Below are 18,855 nucleotides of genomic sequence, written 5' to 3'. Positions count from 1 at the left end.
CAGCATTGCACTTATCTGTTGAAAAGCCTGTTGTGTTGTGTAAAAGTAGAAAAAATGTATGGCCTAATTACGGTTCAGTGGTACAGTGATATATTCTACAGCCCTGTTTGCCGTGTATTAGTGGCAAAATAAAAATATAAAAAATGTGGGGGATTGAGTCAGCACAACCTGTATGTAGGTGCACATCACTATGGCGAAATACATATATATTCCCTGGACTTTGTGTGGCTGTCGTGGCCCATAAACAGGTAGGAACTAGTGTTAGGGACCACTCGGTAGAGGCGACCTTGACGTGGTGAGTGGCTTATTGCGCTTTAACCAAAATGTACACCGGTGCCTCATCCAGCATGGAGGCAGGGCAGAATGCTGGATGCAGAGTGCCATCACATTTGTATTTTCCATTTGTATATGTATTTCGCCATAGTGATGTGCACCTACATACAGGTTGTGCTGACTCAATCCCCCACATTTTTTCTTTGTAGTATATATTGGAGGCGTGGCGATCTCCTTGGAGTCATGCACACCTGACCAGTCAATCTGTCCTGGAGGCTGGTTTTAAAGTCAGTATAAAACTGAGTCTGCTTATATAGAACCTACCAGTAGCCATTTGGCTCCAGGAGAAGTATATGGTGGGCTCAGCGTGCATGTTGGTACTTGCATCCCTGGATCCGATGAAAGCTGTAATGGCACCGGACGGGGTTAAAAGCAGAGTGTGCTTGGCGTGCACGCTGACCTGCATTCCCTGGACTTTGTGTGGCTGTCGTGGCCCATAAACAGGTAGGAACTAGTGTTAGGGACCACTCGGTAGAGGCGACCTTGACGTGGTGAGTGGCTTATTGCGCTTTGGCCAAAATGTACACCGGTGCCTCATCCAGCATGGAGGCAGGGCAGAATGCTGGATGCAGAGTGCTATCACATTTGTATTTTCCGAAAATAAAAATATAATCACCGTCCAGCGCTGCACTAATCTGTTGAAAAGTCTTTTGTGTTGTGTAAAAGTAGAAAAAAATTAGGGCCTAATTGCCGTTCAGCGATGAAGTTATATGTGGTGAAGCCCTTTTCGCGGTATGGACCGAATTCCGTAGTGGTGAATTTTTTTATGTGAAACAGGCTTTTTTGGGGAAAATTGATGGGTGATTGTAGACTTTCTTCTGTATGAACCGAATTCCATTATCCTTTCATTGGTGACATTTTTTTATTTCAACCATGTTTTCTTTGGGAAAAATGATGGGTGATTGTAGACCTCCTTTTGCGGTATGGACCGAATTACGTAGTCGTGGGTCCAGCAGTAAACATAAAGAAGGCGCTGATGACAACACACCAGCAGACTTTGCCTTTACCATCTATTCACAATTAAATCAAGCAGCTTTAGTAAGTTGAAAACATTCATTTGTTTTTATCTGCTCCATCTGCATTTGATCTCCACAGCACACAAGACATGACAGGAGAGCCTCTGCTTTGGAGTCCAAGTCCAGTTTCTTAAGATCAGGAGTTCCATCAGAATTGTGCGTAACATTCTTGCTCCCTGTGCAAAGCCATAGCAAAAGGACTCTGTAGGCATACACATCAGAGGAAGCTTACGGTGGTGCATGTTTCTCGCTCTGAAGGAAGCTGGGAAGGTTCAGCCCGAACTTCCGGCTGGGAGACAGGGCCATAGCAAAGACCTTCTGAGGTCTCACATAGGCCACATGCAGGGAGGTCGGTGGTCTGGTGTTCCTCCCATCTCTCAGGTGGAGTAGGCAACCCTGGGATGAGCGGCTCCGTCTCTGGCTGAGATTGTTCCCAGAAGCGGAGCACACCGTCTGCCGACTCTTGCAGACAGCGCACTTTTCTTGTTGTAGCTGGGTAATCCGAACATACTTCCGGTGCTGACAACGGGACCAGAGGTTTATCGAGGCAGATTACTGCTGCAGCAAATTAACCCTGAAGGGACTCCATGGAGGTGTATTCTAAGGTGTCCCCCTTATAGAGGCTGTGGTAGGCCGGAGGAAGGTAACGGCGCTTCACAGAGCGCCTGTTAACATACAGCTCCTACCCGTTCTTGTCATCTTGGATGAAGCCAGACTCCCTCTCAACCGAGAACCACATCACGCTCCCAGTCCTCCTCTCAAAAATCAGGTCCCTGGGCTGGGGTCGATCCCATACCCTGACTGCCCAGTTCTCAATAACTTTCCGATATTGCCACATATTTCCCCCATGAGCTGTAATCTCTCTGGGGACCATGGGATTTAGTCCTTCAAAAGAGCCATGCTTCCTGGGCGGCAGAGTGGTGACTCCGGCTGCCTCCACTGCACCAGCCGGCACGGGGAATGCCACCTCTTTACCTTTCAGGGGCCGCTGCACTTGAGAGACGTGTATTTCGGGTGCTGCCTGCATCTTGGGCACTTCATCATCACCCCAACACATGCTGCCCCAGTGTGGCTGACGAGGAAGCGCCATCTAGTTTCCTCTCTGGCTAGCACATACTGGTGATTAAGGAGGGGCTTCATAGGAGGAGCTTCCACTTCCTCTCCTTGCACCGTGATATCACTCCCTGTGGGCAGGGCTAGAACCCCAGGCGTTGCGCTCCGAAAGAAGGAAAAGTGGGTAAGTAGTAGTAAGGGATTAAGAAACAAATTGAGTCCAGACCTTGTGATGAAGTTGATAACAACTTCACTTGAATAAACATTTCTCCAAACAGACCCAGGCTTTGTGTGGGTTCCAGCAGGTTTTGGTATTAACTGTGGCAGGCAAACTCCTCTCTGCTACATCTGTTGCTCTCTGGCCCTGCTGTGCTGACAGGCTAGCTGTATCACTTAGCTTTTGCTGTATGCTGCAACTTCCTTCTTGTAGTCCGACTCTAAACTGGTCCAGGGAACTTTACTCCTGGCTTCAGAGGCTTCCAGCTTCTGCCTCTATATCCAGCTGAGCTGACGGTGCTCCAGCTGGCCTGGGCAAGGCCACGTCCAACAGGGGTGGGCACCTGCTTCCTCCCCTTGGCAGGGGATAAGCTGAACTGACTCTAAACTAAACTTCTCCCTCCCTGCAGCAAGTGGGAAAAATGCCCACCACACCACAGAGGGGTGTTAGAATGGAAAGAAAGCTCAATTTTCTGTACCTGTAGCTCTGCCATGTTTGCCGCCATTTGCTGTTGAACCAGGCATATTACACTTAAACAGTTACAAAATAGGAAATCCACAGTGTGACGGTCCTGCAATAAATACACATATGACACTAGGTTAACCAATAAAGACAGTAGTGGGATGCAGAAGTATTAATGTCACTCTGGGGCATTACAGGAGCAGCCAGAGGAGCTACAGGGCGATGAGGAAGACGAGGCAGAGGACACAGACATACCGTGGCAGTATGCAGTGGAGATGGTGATAGGGAGCCCCTCCGAGTCACTTGCACAAATAGCCCGATGCATGCTCACTTGCTTGCGTTGCGAGAGCCAAATTGTCACCATTCTACAGAGGGATGACTTCTGGCTCTCCACCTTGTTGGACCCTTGCTATCGGTACAAAATGGGGGTCTTTTTTACACCCGTTGAGAGGGAGGACAAACTGAACTACTATAGAGACATCCTATCTAGTCAGTTGGCCGCTGCCTATCTGCGCCATCGTCCATCCTTTCACAGGTCTGACCGGGAGAGCCCTCTGCACTAACGTTTCTCTGCCATGGCTGCTGTGGCGGGGGGGGGGGGGGGGGTGTTGGGAGCAGTCCCAGCTCCATCAGCAGCAACCTGAGTCTAGAGTCACTGATAAGCAGCTTTCTTCCCCCGCCTAGTGAAAAAAAGACTCACCAGCAGCTTCAGCTAGACCTGGAGCAGGACCTGAACCAGCAGGTGGTGGCATACTTGGACAGCACCCTGCCACCCCACATTGAAGATCCACTGGACTACTGGGCAGCCAAACTGGATTTGTGGCTGCAACTGGCAGAGTTTGCCCTGGAAAATATACTGATTGCATATTAGCGGTGTGATTGCATACTGCTGGCTGCCTAATATACAGTTTAATTGGTGGATCGGGGTGTTATTTTCTATGCATGGCTCATTCAGCCTGTTGGCATATACTGTATTTGGAACCCCGTGTTAAACCGTGTTATTTACAGCCACCATTGGGGGCAGCATACTTACCCTATTGACTCCAGTTTATGTGGGGAGGGCTTTCTTCCATTTAATAGCACTTTTCACAAGGTTTTGTCATTATTGCTTATGATTATGTATAAGATGTCCTTTTTGGATTATTTAATAAAGATGTATTCTTGTATAGTCATTTGTGTGGCTCTAATTATTTAGAAGTCTTTTTTACAGAATAGCTTCCCTCAATATTTTTTGTATTGTCCATTTATATATTTGTGGTCCTGGCTACGGTGGGAGACCGTGAAGAAGAACGGAGGGGAAGGGGATTACATGACTGGCAACTATAGATGGCTGGGGTGTGCGGGAAGCCATGGCCGGGTACGAGCTAAATGAGGGCGAGCTAAATGAGGGGCACGCCTGATGGTGAGAGAGGTGAAGAAGGGGACGGGAGGGAGGGGTGAGAGCGCAGCGTCCATGATGGGAGCGTGGGGCCGCGCTAAATAGGCCTCCTTCGCCCCTCCCACAAACGCAGGCTGAGCTTCAGCCTTACTACTTGTGGTCCTGGCTACGGTGGGAGACCGTGAAGAAGAACGGAGGGGAAGGGGATGACATGACTGGCAACTATAGATGGCTGGGGTGTGCGGGAAGCCATGGCCGGGTGCGAGCTAAATGAGGGCGAGCTAAATGAGGGGCAAAAAGTAAACGGGTAGGAATGTAAAGGTGGAACTCATAGAGCTAAGCTGGTGAAAGCTTTGGCGATTTTGGCCCTCGGATTAGGGATGTAATGCGTGAAGCAGGAGGATTGCCATCTGCCCATTTTCTGGATGACGTGTGCTGGGACCCCGTGACTTGATGCTGCGGAAGCCGCGCCTATGTGAAACGAATGTCCCGAGATGGCCTTGGCATCGAGCCCAAACCCGGAAGCCAATGTTCTGATATGATGGATGAACTGTGAAGTCGTGAGACATTTGGAGTTGAAGGGAAAGAGAGGGCTGCCTGGTGCGGAAACTTTTAAGATGGCGAGAAGCTTTTTGAACACGGCAACCGGGCACCATTCATTGAAGGTCTGGAAGTAGATAATTTTAACTGGAGGTCCTACTTGGGAAGTTTTGGTGGAAGGGAGAGAAAGGGTGCAATGAGTCTGCTGCCAGACCAGCTGGTCTGAAGTGGGGCCTGCGTGTCCTGGAGAACCAGTGAATTCACCGGGCCGCAAGAACCCGTAGAAACAGAGATACATGGCAGCTTTGATCACTAAGCTTTTATATGGCCCGAAAGGATCGTTGTCTAGGGAGGTGGAAAAAGCCCTGAACATTGCCCCGGTGACTGGTTTCCTCCGGGACTCCGGCTTGTTGCTGATCTTTTGGATCCCTCTAAGGGTGGATTTGATGGCCTGGGAAGAAAATATGGACTGGCTGCCTGGGAAATCTAAAGTGAGGAAGTGCTGTACCCCTGCCAGGTACAATTTGATGGTGCTGAAAGATAGGTGAAGGTCTGTGTGACAATAAGCCAGGAATGCCATGACATAAGTTGTTTGGTCCAGATGTCCTTGTGGGTGTCTGAGGGAGAATTGTGAGAAGGTTTCCCACCCGGTCTTGTAGTTCCTGGATGTATTGAGGGATAAGGAGTTATGGATGAGTGACTTGGCAGTTCTGACATGCTTGCTCAATCCATCATCAGTGTCTCGACTGCCGGTGGAGGAACCCCTGAAGGATCTGCGTCAGGCATCACCTGAAAAAAAACCGGGAAGTTGAAACGGGAGAGGGCATCAGCTGCTGTGTTTGCTGAACCCTGTATGAACCTGCATGAAAAATGAAAGTTGTAGTTTAAGGCAAGGCATACTAATCTGCGGATAAAGGGCATGATTTGTGGGGAGGAGGAGCGACCTTTGCTGAGGATTTCTACCACTGCCTGATTGTCCGTGACGAAGACGACAGGCTTGTTCCTCCAGACCTCCCCCCAGGTCTGGGCAGCTGCCACGATGGGATAAATTTCTAACAGTGGAGAGGATTTTATGGAACTCTGGATGGAGGAAATCTGAGGCGGCCAGGGACCCGCGAACCAGTGGTTCTCGAAAATGGCTGCAAACCCTTTTGAACATGCTGCGTCGGAAAACACAGTGGGAGAATTATCGTCCCAGGAAGGGACGAAGAGGGAGATGCCGTTCCAGCTGGTCAGGAAATGGTGCCACATGTGGAGATCGGCCGTTGCGGCGGCGTCGAGGTGGATCAAGGAGTCCTGATCCGAGGCAGCAGGTAAAAGTTGCAGCAATCTGGAGATGAATGCCCGCCCCTGGGGCATGATCTTGGAGGCAAAATTTAACATTCCCAGAATCGACTGGAGTTCGACCTTGGTGAGGGTCCTGGCCGCGACAGACCTCCTGATGGAATCTTGGATTCTTAGAAGTTTTTCATCGGGCAATCGGGCTTCCATCTTACCAGTATCCAAGATGATCCCCAGAAATGTTATGACTGAAGATGGACCTTCGACTTTTGCTGGGGCAATCGGGACGTTTAATTTTGAGAACAAGTCGAGGAGCACCTGGAGCTGATTAGGTGCTTGGTCTGCGGTCTCGATCAACAGGAAATCATCGAGATAATGGATGACCCTGGAGCATCCGCCGTGGTTGACCAAGACCCAGTGGAGAGCAGTGGCTAATTGATCAAAGAGCCAGGGACTGCTCTTTGATCCAAACGTCAGTCTATCTGAGAAATAGTATCGTTCTCTCCACTTGATGCCGTAGAATTTCCATAAATGGGGCGAGACTGGAAGCAGTTTGAAAGCGTCGGCGATGTCCGCCTTGGAAAGCCACGCGCCTGACTCCAGCTGGAAGATCAACCGGATGGCCTCGTCCAAGGAGGAATACCGCATAGAGAAGTCTTCTGAAGGGATGAGCGAATTTAAGCTAGGTGTGCTGGAAACATGATGAGCAGAAAGGTCAAATATCAGTCTTTTTTTATTTGAAAATTTTTTTGTGACCAGGCCAATGGGGTTGACCCTCCAGATGTCAAAGGGGGGAACTATGAATGGACCCAGGAGGAAACCCTTACTGATCTCAGACTGGATGAGGGAGTCTACTGATTCAGGATCTGCCAAGGCGGAACGGAGATTGGAACCCTCCCAAGTTGTTTGCGGGTGGGAAACTAGCCCTGTATGGAACCCCTGTGAGAAACCGGAGACCAAAAACTGCACGAAAGCGGGATCGTGGTGATGCAGCAGGAGGGTGGCTAGTAGGTCAATGTTGACTCCAGCTAGTCATAGCTGTTTTGATGACCTTTGCGGACAGGACGACTGGGGGTGGGCCCTGAAACAAATGGTGCACACATGCAAAGCCTTGCATTTTGAGAAATAGCAATCAGACCAGTTGAAATTGTTACAAACTTGACTTCTGCCCAAAAACACTACGGGCCTGCCCCATTTGTCTGTGTTCTGCCCTGAACTTGAAGACGTGGAAGGGAAGGCCGAGGGTCTGCCTTGGGCCAGGGCCCCTGAGTTGGGACACCAGTCGGAGGAATGCAAGATGGACTGGCAATTGGCGCAGGTGGGAGCTTTGAGGCCTGCAAAGTGCCTGCAGAAGAGCTCCATGTCTAGTATGGACCAATCCGTGATGTGCCGGAACTGGGACAGGGCAGCGGCGGCTTTGGCAGAGAACGAACGATGGTAGTCGTAAAATGCGTGACCTCCGTACTTGTGTCCCAAATCAGTGACCCTGTAGAGGTAGGTGTCAAGTTCCTCTCTGCGGTGCGGTTGGGCCGAGCATAGGATGTCTCGGAAAAGGCTGAAGGCCAGCACGAACTCTGGAATGGAGAGCTTTTTATGCAACCGGGTGTCTTTGGACTTGAGAACCACTGATATATCTCCACATGCAATGGTCCTGTTCTCGTCGGAGTCGTGGGTAGAAATGAGTATGGAAGCCAAGTTAATGTCTTTACCTGCCAAAATGTCCTTTCGGATATTATCGGGAACGAAATGTGATGGTGAAATGGTGAAGGAGCTGGGGGCCTGGCTTGGGGTTGGGGCATGAATGGCGGGCGGGCCTGGAACCGGAGAGGTGGGAGTGCTTGAACTTGATGGCCTGGTTTCCACCACTAGCAACCTGGTCTGCATATCGGACACTGAACTGGTGAGAGTGTTGATAGCAGAATGAAGCTGGGCCAGCGCTGTCTGGACCGTGGACAGAGACACCTGATCTTCAGCCGCTTAGATAGGCCCTACTGTCAGAAGCCTGTAGAACTCAGCTTTGCGGGCTGAGGCAGGATAGCGGATGCCTCTCCTGGTTAGTTCGGCCATGAGTTTCGGGATGGTCCATTGCCTGCATGAAAGAGTGCTTCCATGGGCCGAGCCGGGCGATTCCGGAATGGAGCGGGTCTCGATGATATCCGATGCGTGGGACATTGTGCTGTGGAAAGGAAAAAATGGGAGGTAAGATGGGTGATAGAGCCACCTGACACCAGCGAGTGAATTCGTGAAACCCTCTGAATGACACCGAAGAGTGACCGAATCCGTTACCAGGGAGAGGTTAAGAGGCCCAACCTACCTGATGAGCTGGCTTAAACTGCCTGAGGGAAAAAGACCTGCGGATGCTGGCCTGATCCTAGGGAATGAAGTAGTGAAACCAACTTACCTGGACTTAGCTGATGAAAACGTAAACGGAAATGACCTGGATGAAAAGGTGACCTAGGATTGGTACCTTGAGGAATTCGCCTAGCGAACTTTGAACCGAACAGACCTCCGGGGTGACCCTAGAAACATGGGGTGAGGTTCGAGATAAGCAGAAGCAAGTAGAACCTGACGCGAATCAGGGAGCGAAAGCTGGGTCGAGCTTGACCGTGCCTGACACCTGTGAGGTGCTCTTGAATGACCTGATGCCTTGCGGGCGGCCGGAACCCGTGAGCTAGCTGCGTGGCTAGAGGCGAAGCTCCTGAGGCGCATCGGAGCAACTAAGTTTTAGGACGGGCCGAGTGAGTAGCGCGACCGAGCACCTGCTGCATGGCAGGAAGTGTAAATGAGGCGTGAGAACCTGTCCCTGATGCGTGTCAGGGTGGTGGCTGAACCTGATGCGTGTCAGAAAAACTAACGTGGACTGCTACGTGGCAGACCACAACTGAAGCCTGAATACGTGTCAGGGAAAGAGAACGAGACAGAAAAGGCATCTGCTGCGTGGCAGATGATTACGTGAAAGAAACATTTAAATTGACATAAATCTGCTGCGTGGCAGACAATAGCGTGAATGAACCTAAGGAAAAATTGACATGAATCTGCTGCGTGGCAGACAATAGCGTGGATGAACCTTAAGGAAAAATTTACATGAATCTGCTGCGTGGCAGACAATAGCGTAAATGAATCCAAGGAAAAGACAAATTTTTGACATGAATCTGCTGCGTGGCAGACAATAGCGTGGATGAACCTTAAGGAAAAATTGACATGAATCTGCTGCGTGGCAGACAATAGCGTAAATGAATCCAAGGAAAAGACAAATTTTTGACATGAATCTGCTGCGTGGCAGGCAATAGCGTGGATGAACCTAAGAAAAAAAAAAATTGACATGAATCTGCTGCGTGGCAGACAATAGCGTGGATGAACCTTAAGGAAAAATTGACATGAATCTGCTGCGTGGCAGACAATAGCGTAAATGAATCTAAGGAAAAGACAAAATTGACATGAATCTGCTGCGTGGCAGACAATAGCGTGGATGAACCTGAGGAAAAATTGACATGAAACTGCTGCGTGGCAGACAATAGCGTGAATGAATCTAAGGAAAAGACAAAATTGACATGAATCTGCTGCGTGGCAGAAAATAGCGTGAATGACACAGACCAAATTGACATGAAGCTGCTGCGTGGCAGACAATGGCGTGGATGAACCTAGGGAAAAATTGACATAGATCTGCTGCGTGGCAGACAATAGCGCGAATGAATCTAAGGAAAAGACAAATTGACATGAATCTGCTGCGTGGCAGACAATAGCGTGTATGAATCTAAGGAAAAGACAAAATTTGACATGAATCTGCTGCGTGGCAGAAAATAGCGTGAATGAAACAGACAAAATTGACATGAAGCTGCTGCGTGGCAGACAATAGCGTGGCGGACAATTTGACACGAATCTGCCGTGTGGCAGACACTGACGTTTTAGTAGAGATCTTAAGAATGGTGGAGAACTGCATAATTGATGAGCTACCATGGAAATATGAACAATTAGCAAAGCTTGATAGCAGCAGAGGATAAGAGAAGTTGCAGGACAATGCTATATGATCTATGTACAGATAAGCAGATACATGCTGGTGAAGATCGCTGCGATCGTCCCATTATAATGTAATGATATAGCAGAGCTGAGTTTGACTTTTGGAAGGAAGCATGAGAGCTGGACTGCCTGCTATGTGTGGTCCTATACAGGACGGCATTCATTACTGTGGTGCAGCACCAAAGACAGTTCTCCAGGAACCTATCTCCACACACAGATGAGGGAATTGATTCTAAACTAATTGGATTTGGGAGGTGGGGCCAGCAGGCAGACGTGTGGAAGCGTCGTTGTTGCCTGGAGACTAGTGCGGGGGGTGAGGCCAGCAGGCAGACATGTGGAAGCGTCGGTGTTGCCTGGAGACCTAATGCGGGAGGTGGGGCCAGCAGGCAGACAAGTGGAATCGTTTGAAGAGCGCGGCGCCGAGGCTCCCAGGACAGGGAGCAGCTCAAGGCGCCGCTTCGCTTACCAGGGGAGCGCGGTTCGGGAGGGTTGAGAACTTCCGACCGGAGGCAGGAACGAGCAGGAACGAGCACGAGCAGGAACAGGAACGAGCAGCAGCGGTAAGCGGCAGCGTCGGCACTGAAACCGGAAGTGCAGAGACGTCACGTGAGAGCGCAGCGTCCATGATGGGAGCGTGGGGCCGCGCTAAATAGGCCTCCTTCACCCCTCCCACAAACGCAGGCTGAGCTTCAGCCTTACTACTTGTACAGGTTAATTATGTCGTCGCCGTCGTCCCTCACCCTTTAGATGTCTTTTTTCAAGGCTAAACAAATTCAGTTAGTTTAATCTTTGCTTATAGCTAAGATCTTCTAGGCCCTTTATGAGTTTAGTTGCTCTCCTTTGCACTTTTTCTAATTCCAAGGCATCCTTTTTATGAACTGGTGCCCCTAACTGAACTGCGTATTACAGTTTAGACCACACTTTGTTTAGTGGCAATGTTACATCCCTATCCCGTGAGTTCATACCTCTTTTAATACAAGACAAAATTCTATTTTGGCCTTACAGGTAGCTGACTGGCATTGCATGCTGTTATTTAGTCTATGACCTAATAATACACCCAGATCCTTCTCAACCAATGACTCTCTCAGTTGGGGTGATACACCTGTCTTATTATATTGTTTGTTTATCTTTCACAGAAACTGGGGACACGAATTAAGAAGAGACCGAGCTTTTGGAAATTTACACGACAGTTATCTTGCTCATATCTAGGAATAGACATTTGGATACCTCGGCTGGCCACATCTCTGTGATCCTTAGGTGAGGGCGATTATTTGGCCTGGAGGAAATAGGGTACCAATGGGGCCTAGGGTAAGTTAGGAACTAATTGTTCTTTTAGGTGTGGTTTCTGCGATTTATGCCTCGATTTAGGGATCAGGGTTGTAGTACTTTAAAGCTTTTAACAAAAGGGCTGGCTTGAATGGGAAGGCTTGGTTGGGGTGAGGGGATCAGCCCAGAAACGGGGGTTTCAACTACCCGACTAAGCCTGTCAGTTGTGGTTGGAAAAGAGGAGGGGCGTTCCCCCTATCAAATGGAGGATACGCCCACCTCAAACTGAAAGTTGGGTGTCCGTGGTGGGTACGTCTATCCAATACGTTTAATGTGGGAGGATGTGCCATCTATTAAGACACTAGAGCGGCTTTGAGAGGGAGAGGAGGGTGATGACCCACATTGGAACGGGGGGTGTATGATCTATACCCGAATAGGGTGGACGATATGGCCCCCTTTTTCCTTCCCAATATATTGGATACATGAGCCCAATCACCATTAAGCTGAATTAGGTACTTTACCCTGAAATCGTAGCATTATAGTGGATCCCATATTTATGTTTGAAAAAAGACCTTATTTATAAAGATATATGAAGAAAATATTTATTATAAATATGCTACCCTTGGACCCTGTGAGCGATAGGCTAAGTCTCCCCCGCCGACATGGATGTCAGATTTAATTAATGTGAGTCGAGATATCTATAGAACATAAGAGAACGAATGAGTGATATCAGGGTTGTTTTACTGTGTTGCCATGACGCCGATTGGGGACGCGCAGTGCGGGAGCAGGGAGCCTGACATCAGATCCGGCCGCTGCATGTGTTAGGTGCGCAGGCGCACTATGCATATGGTGATGCGGGGTTCTTTGGCGTACGGTCTCCATGGTTCCCGCTGAGTGCACTCCACGCAGGCGCAAGTAAACAACGGATCTCGGAGATGGCGCATTGGACATAGAGGAACGCTGGGCAGAGTATGTGATTTACCGCCGGACTTATGTCAAATGGACGGTCTACTAAGTGACATGTACCCCAGGTTCCCATCGAGCATTGCAGTAAGTAACTGTTTATGTTTTTTATATCATGAATCACATTTGGAGAGAGGAGTTTTATAAATCCGGATGGCACAGAGGGGTGTGATACACACCTTTTGAATATGTAATTGCGGATTACCATGCTTAATTGAATCATGTGACCTATCTAGGAGGGTATATGTACTTGATATTGTTCACATTGTTAGTTGCTTGAAAAAGACCACACAGGTCGAAACGTCGCACTTTTACTGGTGAATAAACCTTTGGAAATTCAAGGCTGGAGAGTGCTGCGGTTTTCTATACAAATGCATATATAACTGGGGGAGTTCAGGACTGACTCCTAACACGGCTGGCATCACCACATCAAGGGACGGTATTTATCGTTTTCTCGCTGTGCTGCTACACTTTGTTGTTTTTTATGAATTATATTGTTTGTGGCATGTCCACAGTGATTAATAGATAAGCACTTCTATCAGTACTTGATTCATAAATTGGTGTGATACACCTACCTCATTCTATTGTTTGTGGCATGTCCACATCGATTAACCTCATCCCGACCATTGCTGTACTATTTCTGCTCTGACAGGGCCTTTAAAGATGGCGCCTGCTCCTCAGCGGAGCGGGCACCATAACCGTAGGGTGCCTGCTGTTTCATATAGCAGACACCCATGGCTCATGTCCGCATTATCGCTGGTTGCCGACATTTAACACTTCAGATGCCATGGTAAAACTGTCACGGCTGAGGATGGGGAAAACCCTCAGCCGTGTGATGCCAGAAGATGTTGGTCACTGCATGGCCAGGACAGAGCTCAGGGAGCAGGTCACCTCCTATCATATCCCTAACTCTGACCCTGTCTCCTAGCCGTATGAGCCGACCCTGATGGTAGGAGGGCTCATACACCGGAACCTAAAGATTCCTACTAGCCCTCAGGGTGGCCCTCAACTAGGAGCAGGGTAAGACGACCTGTTCCTCCTAGGCATGGAGGAACAGGAGTCTCAGTGGCCAAGCTACAAGAAAAGGGGAACAGAAACAACTTATGGCAATGACAGGTAAATGCAACAAGCACAACACCCACCTGTCACAGACAACAAAGCCTGGAACCCATGTCCAAGTGCTGCTGTCCAGAACACAAACGGACACAGCACACACCACACATCACACAGGAACCCAGGACCACCAAACAAGCATACCAAACACACACCTTCATAACATCATGTGTAACATAAACTTATGACCACAAGGGTGGCCCACACTGGCAGATGGTAAATAACCAGGAGGATGACTCCAGCTAACCATGGCTGAAGTACCCCTCAGTATCAGGTCTCCAGAAAGGCTTTATAGCCCAAAGTAGCCACACCCACACTCAGACACACCCAGTGTTCACAGACAGAGAAGGGAATTAACCCTTCCAAAACCAGACAAGGGAAGACAGCAACTTAAAGGGGAAGTGAACACACAAACAACCCTGTGCACACCAAACATGGAAAGTGCACACATATAACACAAGTTGCCTGAGACAACCGCCTGCTATGACAGCGAGCAGCCTAGCAACCAGCTCCAGCTGCTCTACTGCCACATACCTTATGTTGCCAGCGGCAACCACAAGTGAGGCAACATACTAGCGGCCCTCACCTGTGATTGAACAACCAAACCAGACTGCAGGCAACAGCATGCGGTTCAGGAGTCACGACCATGACCATGGTCGTGACAAAAACCTGACATGGCATTTGAGTGCGTGCCAACCCAGAAGGTGATCAGAGGAGCTTTCATGCAGCAGCCCCTGTCATAGAGAATGATAGGAGGCTGCTGCATAGTGTTGTTTCATTCTACTGTTTGTGGTGTGTTCAGATTCATTAATAGATAAGCAATTCTATTAGGCCCTCATTCTTTTAGTCAGTATTTGATGAGTATTTGATCAGAATTCGTAAGCCAAAAGCAGGAATGGTTCCAAAAAACAGATGAGATGCACATAATTCCATTACATTTTATTTCTGTTTTGGACCTACTCCTGTTTTTGGCTTACAGTACAATTACTGATCAAATACTGATGCAAAAAACACTGACAAAATACTGTCCCAACTCTGTCATGGGGCCACTTTTGTCACAGTTACTGCCACTGCTGCTGCTGCCACGCTTCCCACTCTGTCATTTGGCCACTACTTGAATCTTTGGGCGGTGCATGGTTAAGTCCACGGCAATAAATTAGATCTGTCATGTCTGTTGTAGTAACTATTTGCATCCCCTTGTAATAACAATTCTGGAGCATCTGTTCTTATGAGTATGATGTGCTATTCCACCCCCTATTTGAAACACTCAGCTAGGCCTTCAATTGTAAACTGCTAATAATAATTCTTGCTTCTAGTAGGAATAATAAAGAAATGTCACAACATACAGCCATAAGAATAGATGCTCCCGAACTGTTAGAAGAAAGGGGAATGCAAGTAGGTCCTAAAACAGACATGTCAGGAGAAGTTACGGGTCCTCTTTAAAAGTGCACTGTATTGTTGCTGATGGGTGGCACAATTAGATATAAGAAAGACAATGCGTGACATCACATCTGTGACATCTCTATCACTAGGCAATGCCATGCTCTCAGCACCAGGATTTACATTTCAATTAAAACTTTTTTAATTGTCACTTGGATGCAGACTGAAATATAACGTCGCCATATAAATGATTGACGCAGAACAATACACCAGGTTTTGGTGGCACAATTAGATATATGAGGAACAGGGCCGGTTTTAGGAGAAATGGGGCCCTGGGGCGAAAAACAATAAGGGCCCACTCCACCCCTTCCCCCATGACACTTGATGATTTTTACAGAAGAAACTGTATATTGTGGGGCACGGTGTATGCTATATGTGTATAACATAAACATATTTCATATGAAAACTTACAATTACTTGGCTTGGCCCTTGGGGATCTCGGACGCCACTTCAACGCTTTGGCCGGGGGCTCGGTGGAGCTGATGAGTTTTATCCTAATGAGAAATATTTCATAATAAGGATTTGGAGAACGGGCAGAGGAATAGCAGAGCAGAGAGAGGCTGGTGCTGCTACTAGGGGGTCATACCATGGGGGAGTAATAAAGCCCACCATAATGCCCCCCCCAGTAGAAATAATTCTCCTCATAATGTGACAGTGTAAAAACTACCCCCTTGTAATGCCCCCAGTTGAGCTAATGTCCCTATAGTGCCCCTATAATGTGCCAGTATAAAATACCCCTATATAGTGCCCCCAGTGAATGCCCCCATAGTGCTCCTCTCCCCCCTCCCTCCTAGTGCCCCCATAATCTACCAGTATAAAATGCCCCATATATAGTGCCCCAGTAGATGCCCTCAGTGTCCCCCATAATTTGTTAGTATAAAATACCCCTTCGCAGTACCCCCGTAGATGACCCCATAGTACTCCTCACCCACCTTCCCCATAGTACCCACCATAATGTGTCCCAGTATAAAATGCCCCTATACAGAGCCCCAATATAAAATAACCGTTCTTTGTGGCCTCAGTAGATGCCCCTATAGTGCCCACCAATAATGTGCCAGTAAGAAGTGCCCCCAATGTGCCAGTAATAAGTGCCCCCATAGATGTCCCCCAATGTGCCAGTAGCCAGAGCCCCCCCTATATCATGTGCCAGTAGCCAGAGGCCTCCCTATATCATGTGCCAGTAGCCAGAGCCCCCTCTATATCATGTGCCAGTAGCCAGAGCCCCCCCCTATATCATGTGCCAGTAGCCAGAGCCCCCCCTATATCATGTGCCAGTAGCCAGAGCCCCCCCTATATCATGTGCCAGTAGCCATAGGCCCCCCTATCATGTGCCAGTAGCCTGAGCCCCCCCCATCAACATGTGCCAGTAGCCATAAGCCCCCTATCATGTGCCAGTAGCCATAGGGCCTCCCTATTCATGTGCCAGTAGCCAGACCCCCCCTATCATGTGCCAGTAGCCATAGGCCCCCCTGTCATGTGCCAGTAGCCTGAGCCCCCCCATCAACATGTGCCAGTAGCCATAAGCCCCCCTATCATGTGCCAGTAGCCATAGGGCCTCCCTATTCATGTGCCAGTAGCCAGACCCCCCCTATCATGTGCCAGTAGCCATAGGCCCCCCCCTATCATGTGCCAGTAGCCATAGGCCCCCCTGACATGTGCCAGTAGCCATAGGCCCCCCCTATACAGGGAGTGCAGAATTATTAGGCAAGTTGTATTTTTGAGGATTAATTTTATTATTGAACAACAACCATGTTCTCAATGAACCCAAAAAACTCATTAATATCAAAGCTGAATATTTTTGGAAGTAGTTTTTAGTTTGTTTTTAGTTTTAGCTATTTTAGGGGGATATCTGTGTGTGCAGGTGACTATTACTGTGCATAATTATTAGGAAACTTAACAAAAAACAAATATATACCCATTTCAATTATTTATTTTTACCAGTGAAACCAATATAACATCTCAACATTCACAAATATACATGTCTGACATTCAAAAACAAAACAAAAACAAATCAGTGACCAATATAGCCACCTTTCTTTGCAAGGACACTCAAAAGCCTGCCATCCATGGATTCTGTCAGTGTTTTGATCTGTTCACCATCAACATTGCGTGCAGCAGCAACCACAGCCCTACAGACACTGTTCAGAGAGGTGTACTGTTTTCCCTCCTTGTAAATCTCACATTTGATGATGGACCACAGGTTCTCAATGGGGTTCAGATCAGGTGAACAAGGAGGCCATGTCATTAGATTTTCTTCTTTTATACCCTTTCTTGCCAGCCACGCTGTGGAGTACTTGGACGCGTGTGATGGAGCATTGTCCTGCATGAAAATCATGTTTTTCTTGAAGGATGCAGACTTCTTCCTGTACCACTGCTTGAAGAAGGTGTCTTCCAGAAACTGGCAGTAGGACTGGGAGTTGAGCTTGACTCCATCCTCAACCCGAAAAGGCCCCACAAGCTCATCTTTGATGATACCAGCCCAAACCAGTACTCCACCTCCACCTTGCTGGCGTCTGAGTCGGACTGGAGCTCTCTGCCCTTTACCAATCCAGCCACGGGCCCATCCATCTGGCCCATCAAGACTCACTCTCATTTCATCAGTCCATAAAACCTTAGAAAAATCAGTCTTGAGATATTTCTTGGCCCAGTCTTGACGTTTCAGCTTGGCCCAGTCTTGTTCAGTGGTGGTCGTCTTTCAGCCTTTCTTACCTTGGCCATGTCTCTGAGTATTGAACACCTTGTGCTTTTGGGCACTCCAGTGATGTTGCAGCTCTGAAATATGGCCAAACTGGTGGCAAGTGGCATCTTGGCAGCTGCACGCTTGACTTTTCTCAGTTCATGGGCAGTTATTTTGCGCCTTGGTTTTTCCACACGCTTCTTGCGACCCTGTTGACTATTTTGAATGAAACGCTTGATTGTTCGATGATCACGCTTCAGAAGCTTTGCAATTTTAAGAGTGCTGCATCCCTCTGCAAGATATCTCACTATTTTTGACTTTTCTGAGCCTGTCAAGTCCTTCTTTTGACCCATTTTGCCAAAGGAAAGGAAGTTGCCTAATAATTATGCACACCTAATATAGGGTGTTGATGTCATTAGACCACACCCCTTCTCATTACAGAGATGCACATCACCTAATATGCTTAATTGGTAGTAGGCTTTTGAGCCTATACAGCTTGGAGTAAGACAGCATGCATAAAGAGGATGATGTGGTCAAAATACTCATTTGCCTAATAATTCTGCACGCAGTGTAATGTGCAAGTAGCCATAGGGTCCCCCTATAATGTGCCAGTAGCCATAGGGCCCCCCTATAATGTGCCAGTAGTCATAGGGCCCCCCTATCATGTCCCAGTAGCCTGAACTAGGGATCGATCGATTATTGGTTTTACCAATATTATCGGCCGATATTCAGTTTGACCGTTGCGATCTGCGGTAGTTAACCCCTCAAGTGCCGCGGATCGCAGCTACCGCTCATAGAGGTTGGGAGCCGGCTATGTGATTCTGTAGCCAGCTCCCGCCTCCTGTATATGAATTAATGAGAGATTTCTCTTCATTGGTGGCGCAGTGCACCCCCCCAAGCCCCCAGTATTAATCATTGGTGGCGCAGTGCGCCCCCCCAAGACCCAAGTATTAATCATTGGTGGTGCAGTGCGCCCCCCCACCCCCCAGTATTAATCATTGGTGGCAGTGGCCACAGGATCTCCTCACCCCTGCTCCTCCGATCGGAGCCCCAGCTATGTAATCCTGGGGCTCCGATCGGTTACCATGGCAGCCAGGAC

At 48.5% G+C, this 18,855-nt stretch overlaps 1 protein-coding gene across 1 annotated transcript in view; it reads right to left on the bottom strand.

Annotated features, from left to right (window-relative positions):
* Window positions 1-18,855, bottom strand: part of LOC121004622 (heparan-alpha-glucosaminide N-acetyltransferase-like) — a 771,952-nt gene that overhangs the window by 268,984 nt on the left and 484,113 nt on the right. The window lies entirely within an intron of this gene.

Source organism: Bufo bufo, chromosome 6, assembly GCF_905171765.1.
Source record: "Bufo bufo chromosome 6, aBufBuf1.1, whole genome shotgun sequence".
Classification (NCBI taxonomy): domain Eukaryota; kingdom Metazoa; phylum Chordata; class Amphibia; order Anura; family Bufonidae; genus Bufo; species Bufo bufo.
This window is presented reverse-complemented; position numbering and strand designations above follow the sequence as displayed.